Genomic DNA, 15,578 nt, shown 5'->3' with positions numbered 1-15,578 from the left:
CTGGTCTTGAACTCCTGGCCTCAGGTGTTCTGCCCACCTCAGCCTCCCAAAGTATTGGGATTACAGGCATGACCCACGGCGCCTGGCAACAACTTTCTCTTCTTATTTGTTAAAGAATTCATGGGCCGGGCGTGGCTACTCACGCCTGTAATCCCAGCACTTTGGGAGGCCAAGGCAGGAGGATCACCTGAGATCAGGAGTTAGACACCAGCCTGGCCAACATGGCAAAACACTGTCTCTACTAAAAATACAAAAATTATGCGTAGTGGTACACACCCAGCTACTTGGGAGGCTGAAACAGGAGCATCACTTGAACCCAGGAGGCAGAGGTTGCAGTGGGCTGAGATCGTGCCACTGCACTCCAATCTGAGCAACAGAGCAAGACTCCATCTCAAAATAATAATAATAATAATAATTTTTTTGAGATGATGTTTTGCTCTTGTTGCCCAGGCTAGAGTGCAATGGCACAATCTCGGCTTACTGCAACCTCTGCCTCCAAGGTTCAAGCGATTCTCTTGCCTCAGCCTCCCGAGTAGCTGGGCTTATAGGCATGAGCCACCATACCCAGCTAATTTTGTATTTTTAGTAAAGACGGGGTTTCTCCATGTTGGTCAGGCTGGTCTCGAACTCCCGACCTCAGGTGATCCACCCCCCCCACAACCCGGCCCCCCTAAGTGCTGCAGTTACAGGCATGAGCCACGGTACCTGGCAATAATAATAATTTATATCGGTCGAGTGCGTTGACTCACACCTGTAATCCCAGCACCCAGCACTTTGGGAGGCTGAGGCCAGTGGATCACCTGAGGTCAGGAGTTCAAGACCAGCCCGGCCAACGTGGCGAAATCCCATCTGTACTAAAAATTAAAAAAATTAGCTGGGTGTGGTGGCACAGACCTGATATCCCAGCTACTCGGGAGGCTGAGGTAGGAGGATTGCCTCAGCCCATGAGGCCAAGGCTGCAGCAAGCTGTGAGAGCACCACTGCACTTTAGCCTGTGCCTTCTAGCCACAGCTGTATGCACTGGCCCTGTTCCTATTCACAGTGCATGCCCTGAAATACTTAGGCTCTGGTCTCTCTGCAAAGTCCAAGCACCTCAGCCAGGAGCAGAGCCAAGGTTTGTGGGACTTGGGGGAAGTGGGACCAGGGAGGGACTCTCATTAAGCAAAAGGATAAAAATTATGAAACAAAATTAGGCACATAACTGAGGTTTCAGTGAGCTAGGATCAAACCACTGCACACAAGCCTGGGCAACAGAGCGAGAAACTGTTTTGTTGTTGTTGTTGTTGTTCAAACCACTACACACAAGCCTGGGCAACAGAGCGAGAAACTGTTTTGTTGTTGTTGTTGTTGTTGTTGTTGTTTTTAGACAGAGTCTTGCTCTGTTGCCCAGGCTGGAGTGCAGTGGCATGATCTCGACTCACTGCAACCTCTACCTCCCGGGTTCAAGCAATTCTCCTGCCTCAGCCTCCCAAGTAGCTGGGATCACAGGCACCCGCCACCACACCCAGCTAATTTATTGTATTTTTAGTAGAGACAGGGTTTCTCCATGTTGGTCAGGCTGGTCTCGAACTCCTGACCTCAGGTGATCTGCCCACCTCAGCCTCCCAAAGTGCTGGGACTACAGGCAAGAGCCACTGCACCTGGCCGAGAACCTGTCTCTTAGAAAAAAAAAAAAAAAAAAATATATATATATATATACACACACACACACACACGTATATATATGTGTGTATATATATACGTATATATGTGTGCATATGTGTATATATACGTATATATATGCGTGTATACGTATATATGTGTGTGTGTGTATATATATATATATAGAGAGAGAGAGAGAGAGAGAGAGAGAGAGAGGCATAGGCCAGGCATGGTAACTCATGCCTGTAATCCCAGTACTTTGAGAGGATGAGGTGGGCAAATTGCTTGAGCTTAGGAGTTGGAGACTAGCCTGGGCAACATGGCAATACCCTGTCTCCACAAAAAAATACAAAAATTAGCTGGGTGTGGTGGCATGCATGTGTGGTCCCAGCTAATTGGGAGGCTGAGTCTGGGCGGTCGGACTGCAGTGAGTCATTATTGTGCCACAGCACTCTAGCCTGGGAACAGCTAGACCCTGTCTCAAATAATAATAATAATAACTGTAAGATATGCCAAGTCAAAAATTTTGAAATTAAAAAAATATGCATATAAATACTAGGAAATATATTAAAACATAGTAAATTAAATAATACCCAGATAAATAATTTCGATATTTTGATCCATGTATTTTAGGGACTATTAAGATTGGGTAGGCCAAGCATGGTGCCTCATGCCTGTAATCCCAGCATTTTGGGAGGCTGAGGCGGGTGGATCACTTGAGGTCAGGAGTTCAAGATCAGCCTGGCCAACATTAGGTGAAACCCTGTTTCTACTAAAATACAAAAATTAGCTGGGCATGGTGGCAGGCACCTGTAATCCCAGCTACTTGGGAGGCTGAGGCAGGAGAATCACTTGAACCCAGGAGGCAGAGGTTGCAATGAGCTGAGATAGTGCCGTTGCACTCCAGCCTGGACAATGAAGCGAAATTCCATCTAAAAAAAAAAAAAAAAATGCATAATAGATAATGGTTGGGCACAGTGGCTCACACCTGTAATCCCAGCACTTTGGGAGGCTGAGGTGGGCAGATCACTTGAGGTCAGAAGTTCGAGTCCAGCCTGACCAACATGGTGAAACCCCATCTCTACTAAAAATACAAAAAATTAGTCCAGGTGCATGGCTCACGCCTGTAATCCCAGCACTTTGGGAGGCCAAGGTGGGCGGATCACCTGAGGTCAGGAGTTTGAGACCAGCCTGACTAACATGGTGAAACTCCCACCTCTACTAAAAATACAAAAATTAGCCAGGAATGGTGGTGTGCACCTGTAATTCCAGCTACTCAGGAGGCTGAGGCAGGAGAATCACTTGAACCCTGGAGGCAGAGGTTGCAGTGAGCTGAGATGGTGCCACTGCACTCCACCTGGGGCGACAGAGCAAGACTCCGTCTCAAACAACAACAACAAAAATTAGCTGGGCGTGGTGGTGCGCACCTATAGTTCCAGCTACTTGGGAGGCTGAGGTGGGAGAATCGCTTGAACCAGGAAGATGGAGGTTGCAGTGGGCCGAGATCACACCACTGCACTCCAGCCTGGGCAGCAGAGCAAGACTCCATCTCAAGACTCCATCACAACTTCAGTTGTGCAGCTTGGCTAGTTTTACATTGTGCTGTTTAAGATATATAATGCATACATATACAAGGGGGAGACAGAATAAATGGGTTTGCAGGAAAGCGATAAAGAAAGAAAGACGTAAGTGAAAAACCTATCCTGAGACATCACCTAGAAAATGGCATTCCGAGGCCGGGAGTGGTGGCTCACTCCTGTAATCCCAGCACTTTGAGAGGCTGAGGCAGGCGGATCACATGAGCCCAGGAGTTTGAGGCCAGCCTGAGCAACACGGTAAGACCCCCATCTCTATAAAAACATAAAAGTAAATTAGCCGGACGTGGTGACACACGCGCCTGTGGTCCCACAGTATTGCGCCACCACACTCCAGCCTGGGCGACAGAGCAAGACCCTGCGAAAGAAAGGAAGAAAGAAAGAAAACAGTATTCAGAAAGGAAACATGCAGGGAGAAAGGCAGTGGCTGAGAGAGACTGAGAAGAGGCTCAGCAGGAGGCTCATTGTGCTCCACAGACCTCCAGGGCCCCGGCAGGAAAGCAAGTTAAAACCGACCTTGGAATCCTCTTGGCTGGTGGAAGGATTTCAATGTCATCTCTGCAAAGAAAAAAACAGATTTTCTGCTTTCATTATTATTTAATTTTTGAAACTTGTGTTAAAACAATGGTTTATTTCCCCGGGGGAATTCTAAACGTCTTGCTAGCCTTCGATGAGACGACTTGTGTTTGAAATATTTTCTTCCACACCTAACCAGCGTCATCAGTGGAGCAGTGTGACAGCTTCCTTTGATGTGCAAAAGCAGGCTGCTTGGCTCATCTTTGTTACTGCAGAGATCAGGGCTGTCATCTGCCACAGTTTTGACAATTTACAGTTGTTTGTGACCCTTTCTCCTTGTCAAATTAAACCCATATGTTGTTGCCTTTGGTTGCAGTAGGGATGAAATACCGTGGAAACAATAAAAACACTTCCCTTAGATAGTCTTAAAGGAATAACTTGCTTATAGCCCTCAGTGCACTAGGAAGAGCTGCTTGTCACTCCTAGCACTCACAATTCACTTCTCCAGCAACCAGAGCCCCTGGAGACCAACCAACCGCTTCCACCTCCCAAGAGAATTGCCGAGCTCTGGAGCCACCCCCACTCGATTTGCTTTACAAAGGGAAAATAATTCTTAGCAAGCTGTTGGAAACCTGCATTGTATCTGAAAAAACAGGAAGGGGTAGGAGTGAAGTATTTAATAAGTGAGCTAGAGGGTAGAGGGGAATATTATATCCCAAAAAATTCAAGTAACACAGGCACACCCACCCACCCACACCTATACAAAACCACTGTTACCAATGAGACAGTGGAATCCAATTTGGAGAATAATTTACAATATTCCTCACTTTATCAGTAAAGTGAAGGATTATAATCATGCATTTCAGAAAGGAAGGGGTCTTCATTCATTCATTCATTCATTCATTCATTCATTCATTCATTCAATGACTGTTAGCTGAATACCTGCAATGTGTAAGACATTATGCTAAATGTTGCTCTCGTTAGCAAGTCCTCACTGTTGCATAACTGACCGTTTCTCACCATGTCCATTACTACTTCCCCTCCCCTCATCAAATCTTGCCCAGGATACTGCAAAAGCCTCCTAACTGGTCTCTCAGTTTCTCTGGTTGCTTTCACATACACTCTACCACCCTCAGCACCACCATCCTCCATGGTACACTCTCCACACAATAGCCAAAAAGATATTTTATAGCAAAGAATTCATATTTAAAATGTAAAATAAAGCCGGGTGTGGTGGCTCATGCCTGTAATCCCAGCACTTTGGAAGGCCGAAGCAGGCGGATCACTTGAGGTCAGGAGTTGGAAACCAGCCTGGCCAACATGGCGAAACCCCGTCTCTGCAAAAAATATAAAACTTAGCCAGGTGGGGTTGGGGGGGGGACGCCTGTAATCCCAGCTACTCGGGAGGTTGAGGCAGGAGAGTTACTTGAACCCGGAAGGTAGAGGTGGCAGTGAGCTGAGATTGGGCCACTGCACTCCAGCCTGGTCAACAGAGTAAGACTCTGTCTCAAAAAAATAAATAAATAAAATAAAATAAGAACACAATGGTTCATGCCTGTAATCTGAGCATTTTGGGAGGCCAAGGCAGGATCGCTTGAGCCCAGGAGTTCAAGACCAGTCTGGGCAACATGGCGAGACCCTGTCTCTACAAAAAATTAGCCAGGCATGGTGGCATGTGTCTGTAGTCCCAGATACTCAGGAGGCTGTGGTGGGAGGATCACTTGAGCCCAGGAGGTAGAGGCTGCAGTGAGCTGTGAATACGCCACCCTACTCCAGCCTGGACAACAAAGACCTTGCCTCAAAAATAAATAAATTAATAATAAATAATTAAAATGTAAAATAAGGTCATATGTGTGCCCTGCTTAAAACCCTCCAGTGATCTTGCATTGTACCTTAAAAGCTCAGTTTTTACAGTGGCCTACAAGATTTTCCATGATCAGTTTTCTTTCTACTTTTCTTTTTTCTTTTTAGACAGGGTCTGACTCTGTCACCTAGGCTGGGGTGCTGTGGTGCAATGGCGGCTCGCTGCAGCCCCCAACTCCTGGGCTCAAGGAGGCTCCAGTGATCCTCCTGCCTCAATCCCCAAGTAGCTGGGACTATAGGCACATGCCATCATACCCAGCTAATTTTTAAATTTTTCTTTTGTAGAGATGGGGGTCTCTCTTTGAGGTTGCAGTGAGCTGAGATCGCACCATTGCACACCAGCCTGGGCAACAAGAGTGAAATTCCACTTAAAACAAAAAAAAAGAGATGGGAGTCTCTCTATGTTGCCCAGGCTGGTTTCAAACTCCCGGTTTCAAGCAACCCTCCTCCCTTGGCCTCCCAAATTGCTGGGATTACAGGGGTCAGCCACTGTACTTGGCCCTTTTCTTTTTCTATGACAATCTTGTGTTACCCTTTGCTCTTCAGAATACATGGTTGGGCGCACTGGCTCATGCCTGTAATCCCAGCACTTTGAGAGGCCAAGGCGGATGGATCACCTGAGGTCAGAAGTTTGAGAACAGCCTGACCAACATGGTGAAACCCCATCTCTACTAAAAATACAAAATTAGCTGGGAGTGGTGGCACACGCCTGTAATCCCAGCTACTTAGGAGGCTGAGGCAGGAGAATTTCTTGAACCCGGGAGGTGGAGGTTGCAGTGAGCCGAGATTACACCACTGAACTTCAGCCTGGGCAACAAGAGTGAAACTCCATCTCAAAAACAAAACAAGACCAAACAAAACAAAGTCTCTGCAGCTGTCCTGGCACTTTGAATGTCTTATTTTGTTTTTGAAATATGCTGTGCTTGTTTTCTGCTTAGGGCATTTGCACTTGCTATGTCCTTTCCTTTTTTTTTGTTTTAGATGGAGTCTCGCACTGTTGTCCAGGCTGAAGTGCAGTGATGCAATCTCAGCTCACTGCAACCTCTGCCTCCTGGGTTCAAGCGATTCTGCTGCCTCAGCCTCCCGAGTAGCTGGGATTACAGGCACCTGCCACCACTCCCGGGTAATTTTTTGTGTTTTTAGTAGAGATGGGGTTTCACTATGTTGGCCAGGCTGGTCTAGAACTCCCGACCTTGTGATCCGCCCACCTTGGCCTCCCAAAGTGCTGGGATTATAGGTGTGAGCCACTGCACCTGGCCTTTTATTATTTTTTTATTTTTTAATTTTTTTCTGAGATGGAGTCTCGCTCTGTCACTCAGGCTGGAGTGCAGTGATGTGATCTCAGCTCACTGCAACCTCCGCCTCCTGGGTTCAAGCGATTCTCCTGCCTCAGCCTCCTGAGTAGCTGGGACTACAGGCATGCACCACCACACCCAGCTAATTTTTGTATTTTTAGTAGAGATGGGGTTTTGCCATGTTAGCCAGGCTAGTCTCAAATTCCTGGCCTCAGGTGATCTGCCTGCCTCAGCCTCGCAAAGTGTTGAGATTACAGGCGTAAGCCACTGCGCCCGGCCATATGCTATGTCCTTTTCATAGAATGCCCTTCCCCCAGATTTTAGGTGTCCTGCTCAGATCAAATCTCACCTTCTCAGAGAGTCTTTCCCTGGCTACCCAACCTAAAGTAGCTACCCACCACCCGATCACTTCCTATTCTGTCACCCTATTTGATTTTTTTAAAAGCATAGCACTTACCAGTGTCTGAAGATATTTTACTTACTTGATTGTTTACCTTAGTAGCTCTCAATGTGTGGTCCTGGGACCAGCAGTAATAGCATCACCTTGGAACTTGTTCTAACTGCATATTCTCAGGCCCTACTCTAGACCTATTGAATCAGAAATTGTGAGCATGGGATCCAAATCTGTATGTAACAAACCCTCCACATAATGTTGATGAAAATTAAAGTTTGGCAACCACTGACACTCTTAGTCCAATTTCTTTTTTACTTTTTTTTTTTTTTGTGAGACGGAGTCTCGCTCTTTCACCCAGGCTGGAGTGCAGTGGCGCAATCTCTCTCCCTGCAACCTCTGCCTCCTGGGTTCAAGCTATTCTCCTGCCTCAGCCTCCCAAGTAGCTGGGATTACAGGCACACACCACCACACCCAGCTAATATTTTTTTTCTTGAGACGGAGTCTCGCTCTGTCACCCAGGCTGGAGTGCAGTGGAGCAGTCTCCGCTCACTGTAAGCTCCGCCTCCCGGGTTCACGCCATTCTCCTGCCTCAGCCTCCCAAGTCGCTGGAACTAGAGGTGCCTACCACCATGCCCGGCTAATTTTTTTGTATTTTTAGTAGAGATGGGGTTTCACCATGTTAGCTAGATGGTCTCTATCTCCTGACCTCGTGATCCGCCCGCCTCAGCTTCCCAAAGTGCTAGGATTACAGGTGTGAGCCACTGTGCCCAGCCTAATTTTTGTATTTTTAGTAGAGATGGGGTTTCACCGTATTGGCCATGGCTGGTCTCAATCTTCTGACCTTGTGATCTGCCTGCCTCAGCCTCCCCAAGTGCTGGGATTATAGCCGTGAGCCACTCTTAGTCCATTTTCTGCTGTGACATCAGAATACCACAGACTGGGTAATTTATAAACAATAGATGTTTACGTGGCTCACAGTTCTAGAGACTGGGAAGTCCAAAAGCATGGCACTGGCATTTGAAGAGGGTCACCTCATGGCAGAAGGCAGAAGGGCAAGTGAACATGTGAAACAGACAGTGCAGAAATTGGGCCAAACCTTTTTATCAAGAGTCCACTCCCATAAGTAACCCACTTCCTCAATAACAGCATTAATTCATGCCTGAGAGGAGAGCACTCATGGCCTGATAATCACTTCTGAAAGGCCCTACCTCTTAATGTTGTTAAAATAACAATTAAGTTTTCAACACATGAACTTTTGGAGGACACATTCAAACCATGGCACTGGTTTAGTGATTATTTCTTCTCTCTCTTATGACTGCCCTATAATGTAAACTCCAAGAAAATGGAAGTGGCCGGGCGCGGTGGCTCAATCCTGTAATCCCAGCACTTTGGGAGGCCGAGATGGGTGGATCACGAGGTCAGGAGATCGAAACTATGCTGGCTAACACGGTGAAACCCCGTCTCTACTAAAAAATACAAAAAACTAGCTGGGCGAGGTGGCGGGCACCTGTAATCCCAGCTACTCGGGAGGCTGAGGCAGGAGAATGGCGTGAACCTGGGAGGCGGAGTTTGCAGTGAGCTGAGATCCAGCCACTGCGCTCCAGCCTAGGTGACAGAGCCAGACTCCGTCTCAAAAAAAAAAAAAAAAAAAAGAAAATGGAAGTCATCTGTCTTGTTCAGTACAGTCCCTCCAACACCACACATAACAGGCACTCTATAAACCATTGTATGGTGGAAAACTGAGAGACTGATGAATGATTGAGCAACTGTTCTGGGATCTATATCAGACGGTCCAATAAAACTGAGTCCCAGGGACCTGTCTACCACCTTTCCACCACAGTCTGGCTATGTTGCCCAGGATGGAGTACAATGGTTATTGACAGGCACAATCAGAGTGCGCTATAGCCTCAAACTTGAACTCCTGGGCTGAAGCAATCCTCCCACCTTAGCCTGTGAAATAGCAGAGACTAGGCTAGGCGTGGTGGCTCAGACCTGTAATCCCAGCACTTTGGGAGGCCAAGGTGGTTGAATCACCTGAGGTCAGGAGTTCGAGACCAGCCTGGCCAACATGGTGAAACCCCCATCTCTACTAAATATACAAAAATTTGTCAGGTGTGGAGGCTCATGCCTGTAGTCCCAGCTACTTGGGAGGCTGAGGCAGAAGAATCACTTGAACCCAGGAGGTGGAGGTTGCAGTGAGCCGAAATGGGGCCACCGTAGTCCAGCCTGGATGACAGAGCAAGACTCTGCCTCAAAAAAAAAAAAAAAAAAAAAGCAGAGACCACAGACATGTGCCACTGCACCTGGCCCCACCAGAGCTTTTAACTGTGTAGCAGATTTTCCAGGCAGATAAAACTGAGGAAGGGGTTCTGAGGTAAAAGAAACACTTGAAAACTATGATTTAAACTGTTATTAATTACAGTTTGGAAACTGCAAGCACATTCCAAGGTCCTCCTCAGAGAATCAGAAGGTTTGTGGATTGTGTTCAATTAGAGGATGAGGACAATGTTTTTTCTTTTAAATTCTGTACAGCTCTTACTACATTAATCCCAGAGTGACTGCTGATTGACAAAGTGGCTTTCTCTTTCTCAGTCTTTCTGCTTTATATCAATCCTGAGATCTTAAAAAAGAAAACAACAACAACAAAAACACCACCTCTAAACCAATTAATTCTGCCTCCAGTGGCTTCTAAAAGCTTTCAAATTGAAAACATTTGGTCAACTCCCAGCTCAAATGGGAAAAGTGGAGAGAACATTATCTTTGCAAAAGACATTGAATTTTAGAAAAGGATAAATCAACACCAAGAACAATGGAAGAGACCTTGGGAGCCCCTCCTTAGAAATAATATGCTGGCTTGAAGCAAATAGTGCGGGCCAGGCACCATGCTAGGTACTTGGGGTTCTCAAAGGCCACAAGAATATGGTTCAAGTCTCCAAGGAGCTCAAATCTGCAGAACGGATAAACACCAGCGCAGAGTGCAGAGTGTTAGTGCTGTAGGAATGACTAACTCCTGAGTTTTGCCAGGGAAAGATTCCTGGAGGAGGTGATACTTGAACAGATCTGGAAGGCTGTGTCTTGTCGGTTAGGCATAAAAGGAAGGACAATCTAGGCAGAAGGGATGACAAATTGAGAAGCACAGAGATGTAAAAGGGTAAGGATGGGTTGAAAAAATGGTTAAGAGAAGTGAAGAATTTACATACACACACACACATATATTATATATATCTATATATATGCATTAGGAAAATTTGAATAGTGACTGGCTATTTGATGAGATTAAGGAATTATTGTTAGTTTAAAAAGATATGTTAATGACATTGTGGTTATGTTGTAAAAGAGTCCTTATCTTTTGGAGATATGTACTGAAATATTATTTCTGGGCAAAATGATTATCTGGAATTTGCTTCAATATGATATGGAGGGGGGCCGGGGGTGGTGGCTCACTCCTGTAATCCCAGCACTTTGGGAGGCTGAGATGGCAGATCACCGAGATCAGGAGTTTGAGACCAGCCTGGCCAACATGGTGAACCCCCGTCTCTACTAAAAATACAAAATTAGCCAGGCATGCGCCTGTAATCCCAGCTACTTGAGAGGCTGAGGCAGAGAATCACCTGAGCCCAGGAGGTGGAGGATGCAGTGAGCTGAGATTGAACCACTGTACTCCACCCTGGGCAACAGAGTGAGACTCCATCTAAAAACAAACAAACAAAATATATATATATATACACATACACACATACATACATATATATAATATGGAGGGAGCAGGAGAGGGCAGAGATAAAAACAAAATCAGGGTGGTCATGAATATATGAATAATTATTGAAACTGGGTAATGCCCTCCAGGTGTGAAGTGACAGCCTTCTGTGTGATCTTTCTGCCTTCCCCAAGTTTGTATTTTCGACATTACTTTTTAATAAAAAATAAATAAACAAATAATAAAAAAAGAAATTGGGTAATGATATATGGGAGGTCATTATACTATTATTATTATTATTAATTTTTTTTTTTTGAGTCTCGCCTTGTTGCCCAGGCTGGAGTATGGTGGTGCAATCTGGGCTCACTGTAACCTCCACCTCCCAGGTTCAAGCGATTCTCCTGCCTCAGTCTCCCGAGTAGCTGGGACTACAGGCACATGCCACCACACTCGGTTAATTCTTATATTTTTAGTAGTGATGAGTTGGCCAGTCTGGTCTCAAACTCCTGACCTCAGGTGATCCACCTGCCTCAACCTCCCAAAGTGGTAGATTACAGACGTGAGCCATGATGCCCGGCCCATTATACTACTTTTTATACTTCTGTATATAGTTGGGATTTTTTTTTCTTTTTTTTGAATGGAGTCTCACTCCGTTGTCCAGGCTGGAGTGCAGTGGCCTGACCTCGACCCACTACAACCTCCGCCTCCTGGGTTCAAGCGATTCTCCTGCCTCAGCCTCCCAAGTAGCTGGGATTACAGGCATGCACCACCATACCCGGCTAATTTTTGTTAATTTTAGTAGAGACGGGATTTCATCATGTTGGTCAGGCTGGTCTTGAACAGCTGACCTCGTGATCCATCTGCCTTGGCCTCCCAAAGTTCTGGGATTACAGGCATGAGCCACCGTGCCTGGCCTATATTTGGAACTTTTAACAAGAAAAAGTTGAGAAAGAAAGAGAAAGAGAAACACTGCCTAGAACGGTAGCTACCATTATAACAAGCATTCAATAAACATTTTTTTTTCTGGCTTTCTTTGATGTGTCATTAGATTTGATCACCATACCACTCACAGACACAAGTTGGAGGGAAAAGCTGAGTGAACCACCTGATGCTTTTCCTATGCTGAGCCCTGCTTCCTGGTCGGTATTGTGTTACTCACAGTTTGAAGCAAAGACACACGAGAGGTCTTTCACTATGAATTTGCATGGGAGGGGCTCTTGGCCCTCAAAATGTGCACTGGTTTATCTCCCAGGAATCCTGAAGGCCAGCCTGAGAGATGAGATATACTTGATAAGGGCTGAGCTGCAGCTCCAACCCCTAGATTCACAGAGGGCATAAAATTCAGCCTCCTCAGGGTTGACCTTGCTCTGTCTTAGTCTGTTCCTGCTGCTATAATAAATACCATCAACTGGGTAATTTACAAATAATAGAAATTACTATTTCCATTAATTTCAAGTAACATGGAAAAACCCCATCTCTACAAAAAAATACAAAAGATTAGCTGGGCCTGGTGCCACGTGTCTGTAGTCCAGGTACTCCAGAGAATGGCTTGAGTCCAGGAAGCAGAGGTTGCAGTAAGCTGAGATAGCACCACTGCGCTCCAGTCTGGGTAACAGAGACCCTGTCTCAAATAATGATGATGATGATGATGATAATAATAATAATAATAATAATAATAATAATAATAGAAATGTAGGCTGGGCACGGTGGATCACGCCTGTAATCCCAGCACTTTGGAAGGCAGAAGTCGGTGGATCACCTGAGGTCAGGAGTTCGAGACCAGCCTGACCAATGTGGAGAAACCCCATCTCTACTAAAAATACAGAATTAGCCAGGCATGGTGACACATGCCTGTAATCCCAGCTACTTGGGAGGCTGAGGCAGGAGAATCGCTTGAACCTGGGAGGTGGAAGTTGCAGTGAGCAGAGATCCCGCCATTGCACTCCAGCTTGGGCAATCAGAGTGAAACTCCATCAAAAAAAAAAAAAAAAAAAAAAAAAAGCAATGTATTGCTCACAGTTCTGGAGGCTGGGAAGTCTAAAATGAAGGCACCAGCTGGTCCAGTGTCTGGTGAGAGCCCAATCTCTGCCCCTAAGATGGTACCTTGTTGCTTTCTCCTTGCATGATGAAATGCAAAAGTGTGAAAGTTCCTTAAATGTCAATGTGATAGTATTAAAAGGTGAGGCCTATAGGAAGTGATTAAGGTGATCCCATTAGTACCCTTATGAAGGGGCTAAAGGGAACTACCTAGGCCCTTTTGCCCTTCCACCTTCTACCATATGAGGATACAGCAACAAGGTGCCATATCGAAAGCAGAGAGAGAATATTTCACCTGACACTGAACCTGCCACACCTTGACATTGGACTGTTCCCAGCCTCCAGAACTGCAAGACATACATTTCTGTTCTTTATAAATTTATAAATAAGTAAGTATTTTGTTTTAGCTGCACAATGAACTAAGACAGAAATCAGTTCCTGAAGTGGGGCATTGGTATAACAAATACCTAAAAAAGTAGAGTAGCTTTGGAACTGAGTAATGAGTACAGACTGGTTTAAGTTCCAATATACGAATTTTGCATGTGTGTGTTGAGGGGAACAGAGTCTCACTCAGTTGCCCAGGCTAAAGTGCAGGGGCACAACCTCGACTCACTGAGACCTCCACTTCCTGGGTTCAAGTGATTCTCCTGCCTCAGCCTCCTGAGTAGCCGGGACTACAGGCATGTGCCACCATGCCTGGCTAATTTTTGTATTTTTAGTAGAGACAGGGTTTCACCATGTTGGCTAGCCTGGTCTTGAACTCCTGACCTCAAGTGATATGCCCACCTGGGCCTCTCAAAGTGCTGAGATTACAGCTGTGATCCCATCTGGCCCAATAGATGAATGTTGGAGGGTCACATACAAAAAGCCAAGGCATTCCTATACAAGGACTGAACTCATGCAGGCTAGCAGGCAGCATCTCTGGGGGTCTTCCACACATAGGTATAGTTAGGACCTAGGCCTCAAGTGAGAGAAGGATCCTCAGGGAAATTCTAGTGGAGCATAGAGGAGGGGAAACTCCTTATTCCTGATTCTTAGGCCTTAGGATGTATCATTTAGGCAAAACAAGAAAGGACTATTGAAGGAGGTGAATATAGACTACAATCATTGCTTCTGTCCAAAAGAAGCCTCGGTGGAAAACTGTAATACCTAAGCAAGGCTGAATGTTAGATAGTTCTATTAGATAGTTCTAATAGATTAGATAGCTCTTTAGAGATAGAATAGATGATACTCTCTTGGCTAATTTGAGGGGCCTCTGAATAGACCCTCTCTACCAAAATAACTTCCTTTAACACTAGAGAGACTGGAAATATCACCATTAGAGAGTATCTCTTTGGTGTTAAAAGTCACAAGAGGGAGCCGGCACCGTGGCTCACGCCTGTAATCCCAGCACTTTGGGACGCCGCGTCAGGAGGATCACAAGGTCAAGAGATTGAGACCATCCTGGCCAACATGGTGAAACCCCGTCTCTACTAAAAAATACAAAACAACTAGCCGGGCGCGGTGGCAGGTGCCTGTAGTCCCAGCTACTCAAGAGGCTGAGGGAGAAGAATTGCTTAAACCTGGGAGGTGGAGGTTGCAGTGAGCTGAGATTGTGCCACTGCACTCCAGCCTGGTGACAGAGTGAGACACCATCTCAAAAAAAAAAAAAAAAAAGTCACAAGAGGGGAAATATAATGTTCTCTAATCAATTACCATTTTTTTCCTTTGAGACAGAGTCTCACACTGTCGCCCAGGCTGGGGTGCAGTAGTGCAATCTTTTTTTTTTTTTTTTTGAGGCGCAGTCTCGCTGTCTTGCTGGAGTGCAGTGGCACCATCTTGGCTCACTGCAAGCTCCGCCTCCCGGGTTCACACCATTCTCCTGCCTCAGCCTCCCGAGTAGTTGGGACTACAGGCGCCCGCCCGCACGCCCGGCTAATTTTTCGTATTTTCAGTAGAGACGGGGTTTCACTGTGTTAGCCAGGATGGTCTGTATCTCCTGACCTCGTGATCCACCCGCCTCAGCCTCCTAAAGTGCTGGGATTACAGGCGTGAGCCACGGCGCCTGGCCCAGTAGTGCAATCTTGGCTCACTGCAACCTCCGCCTCCCAGGTTCAAGTGATCCTCCTGCCTCGCCCAGCTAATTTTTGTTTTTTTAGTAGAGATGGGGATTTCACCATGTTGGCCAGGCTGGTCTCGAACTCCTGACCTCAGGAGATCCACCCTCTTGGCCTCCCAAAGCGCTAGGATTACAGGCGTGAGCCACCACGCCCAGCCTTATATTTGTGTGACATTTGGAAGTTTACAAAACATTTTCATTTGCTTTATCTCATTCAGTCCTCATGACAAGCCTCTACATTAGTGATTAGTATTTTTTTCATTCCTCCCCTACCGACCCACCAAGGTCTAATAGCTACTCTGGGGCTTGAACTTAGGCTTTTCAACTCCCAGAATAAAGTTCCTACCTAAATGTTTCAGTGAACTATTGCTGGATGACAGGCTACCCCCAAAACTTTATTAGTTCTCATGGTTCTGTAGGTTGCCTAGGTGGTTCTTGTCTT

This window comes from Piliocolobus tephrosceles, chromosome 15, assembly GCF_002776525.5.
Source record: "Piliocolobus tephrosceles isolate RC106 chromosome 15, ASM277652v3, whole genome shotgun sequence".
Classification (NCBI taxonomy): Eukaryota; Metazoa; Chordata; class Mammalia; order Primates; family Cercopithecidae; genus Piliocolobus; species Piliocolobus tephrosceles.
The sequence above is the reverse complement of the archived record's forward strand: the minus strand, read 5'-3'. Positions refer to the sequence as shown.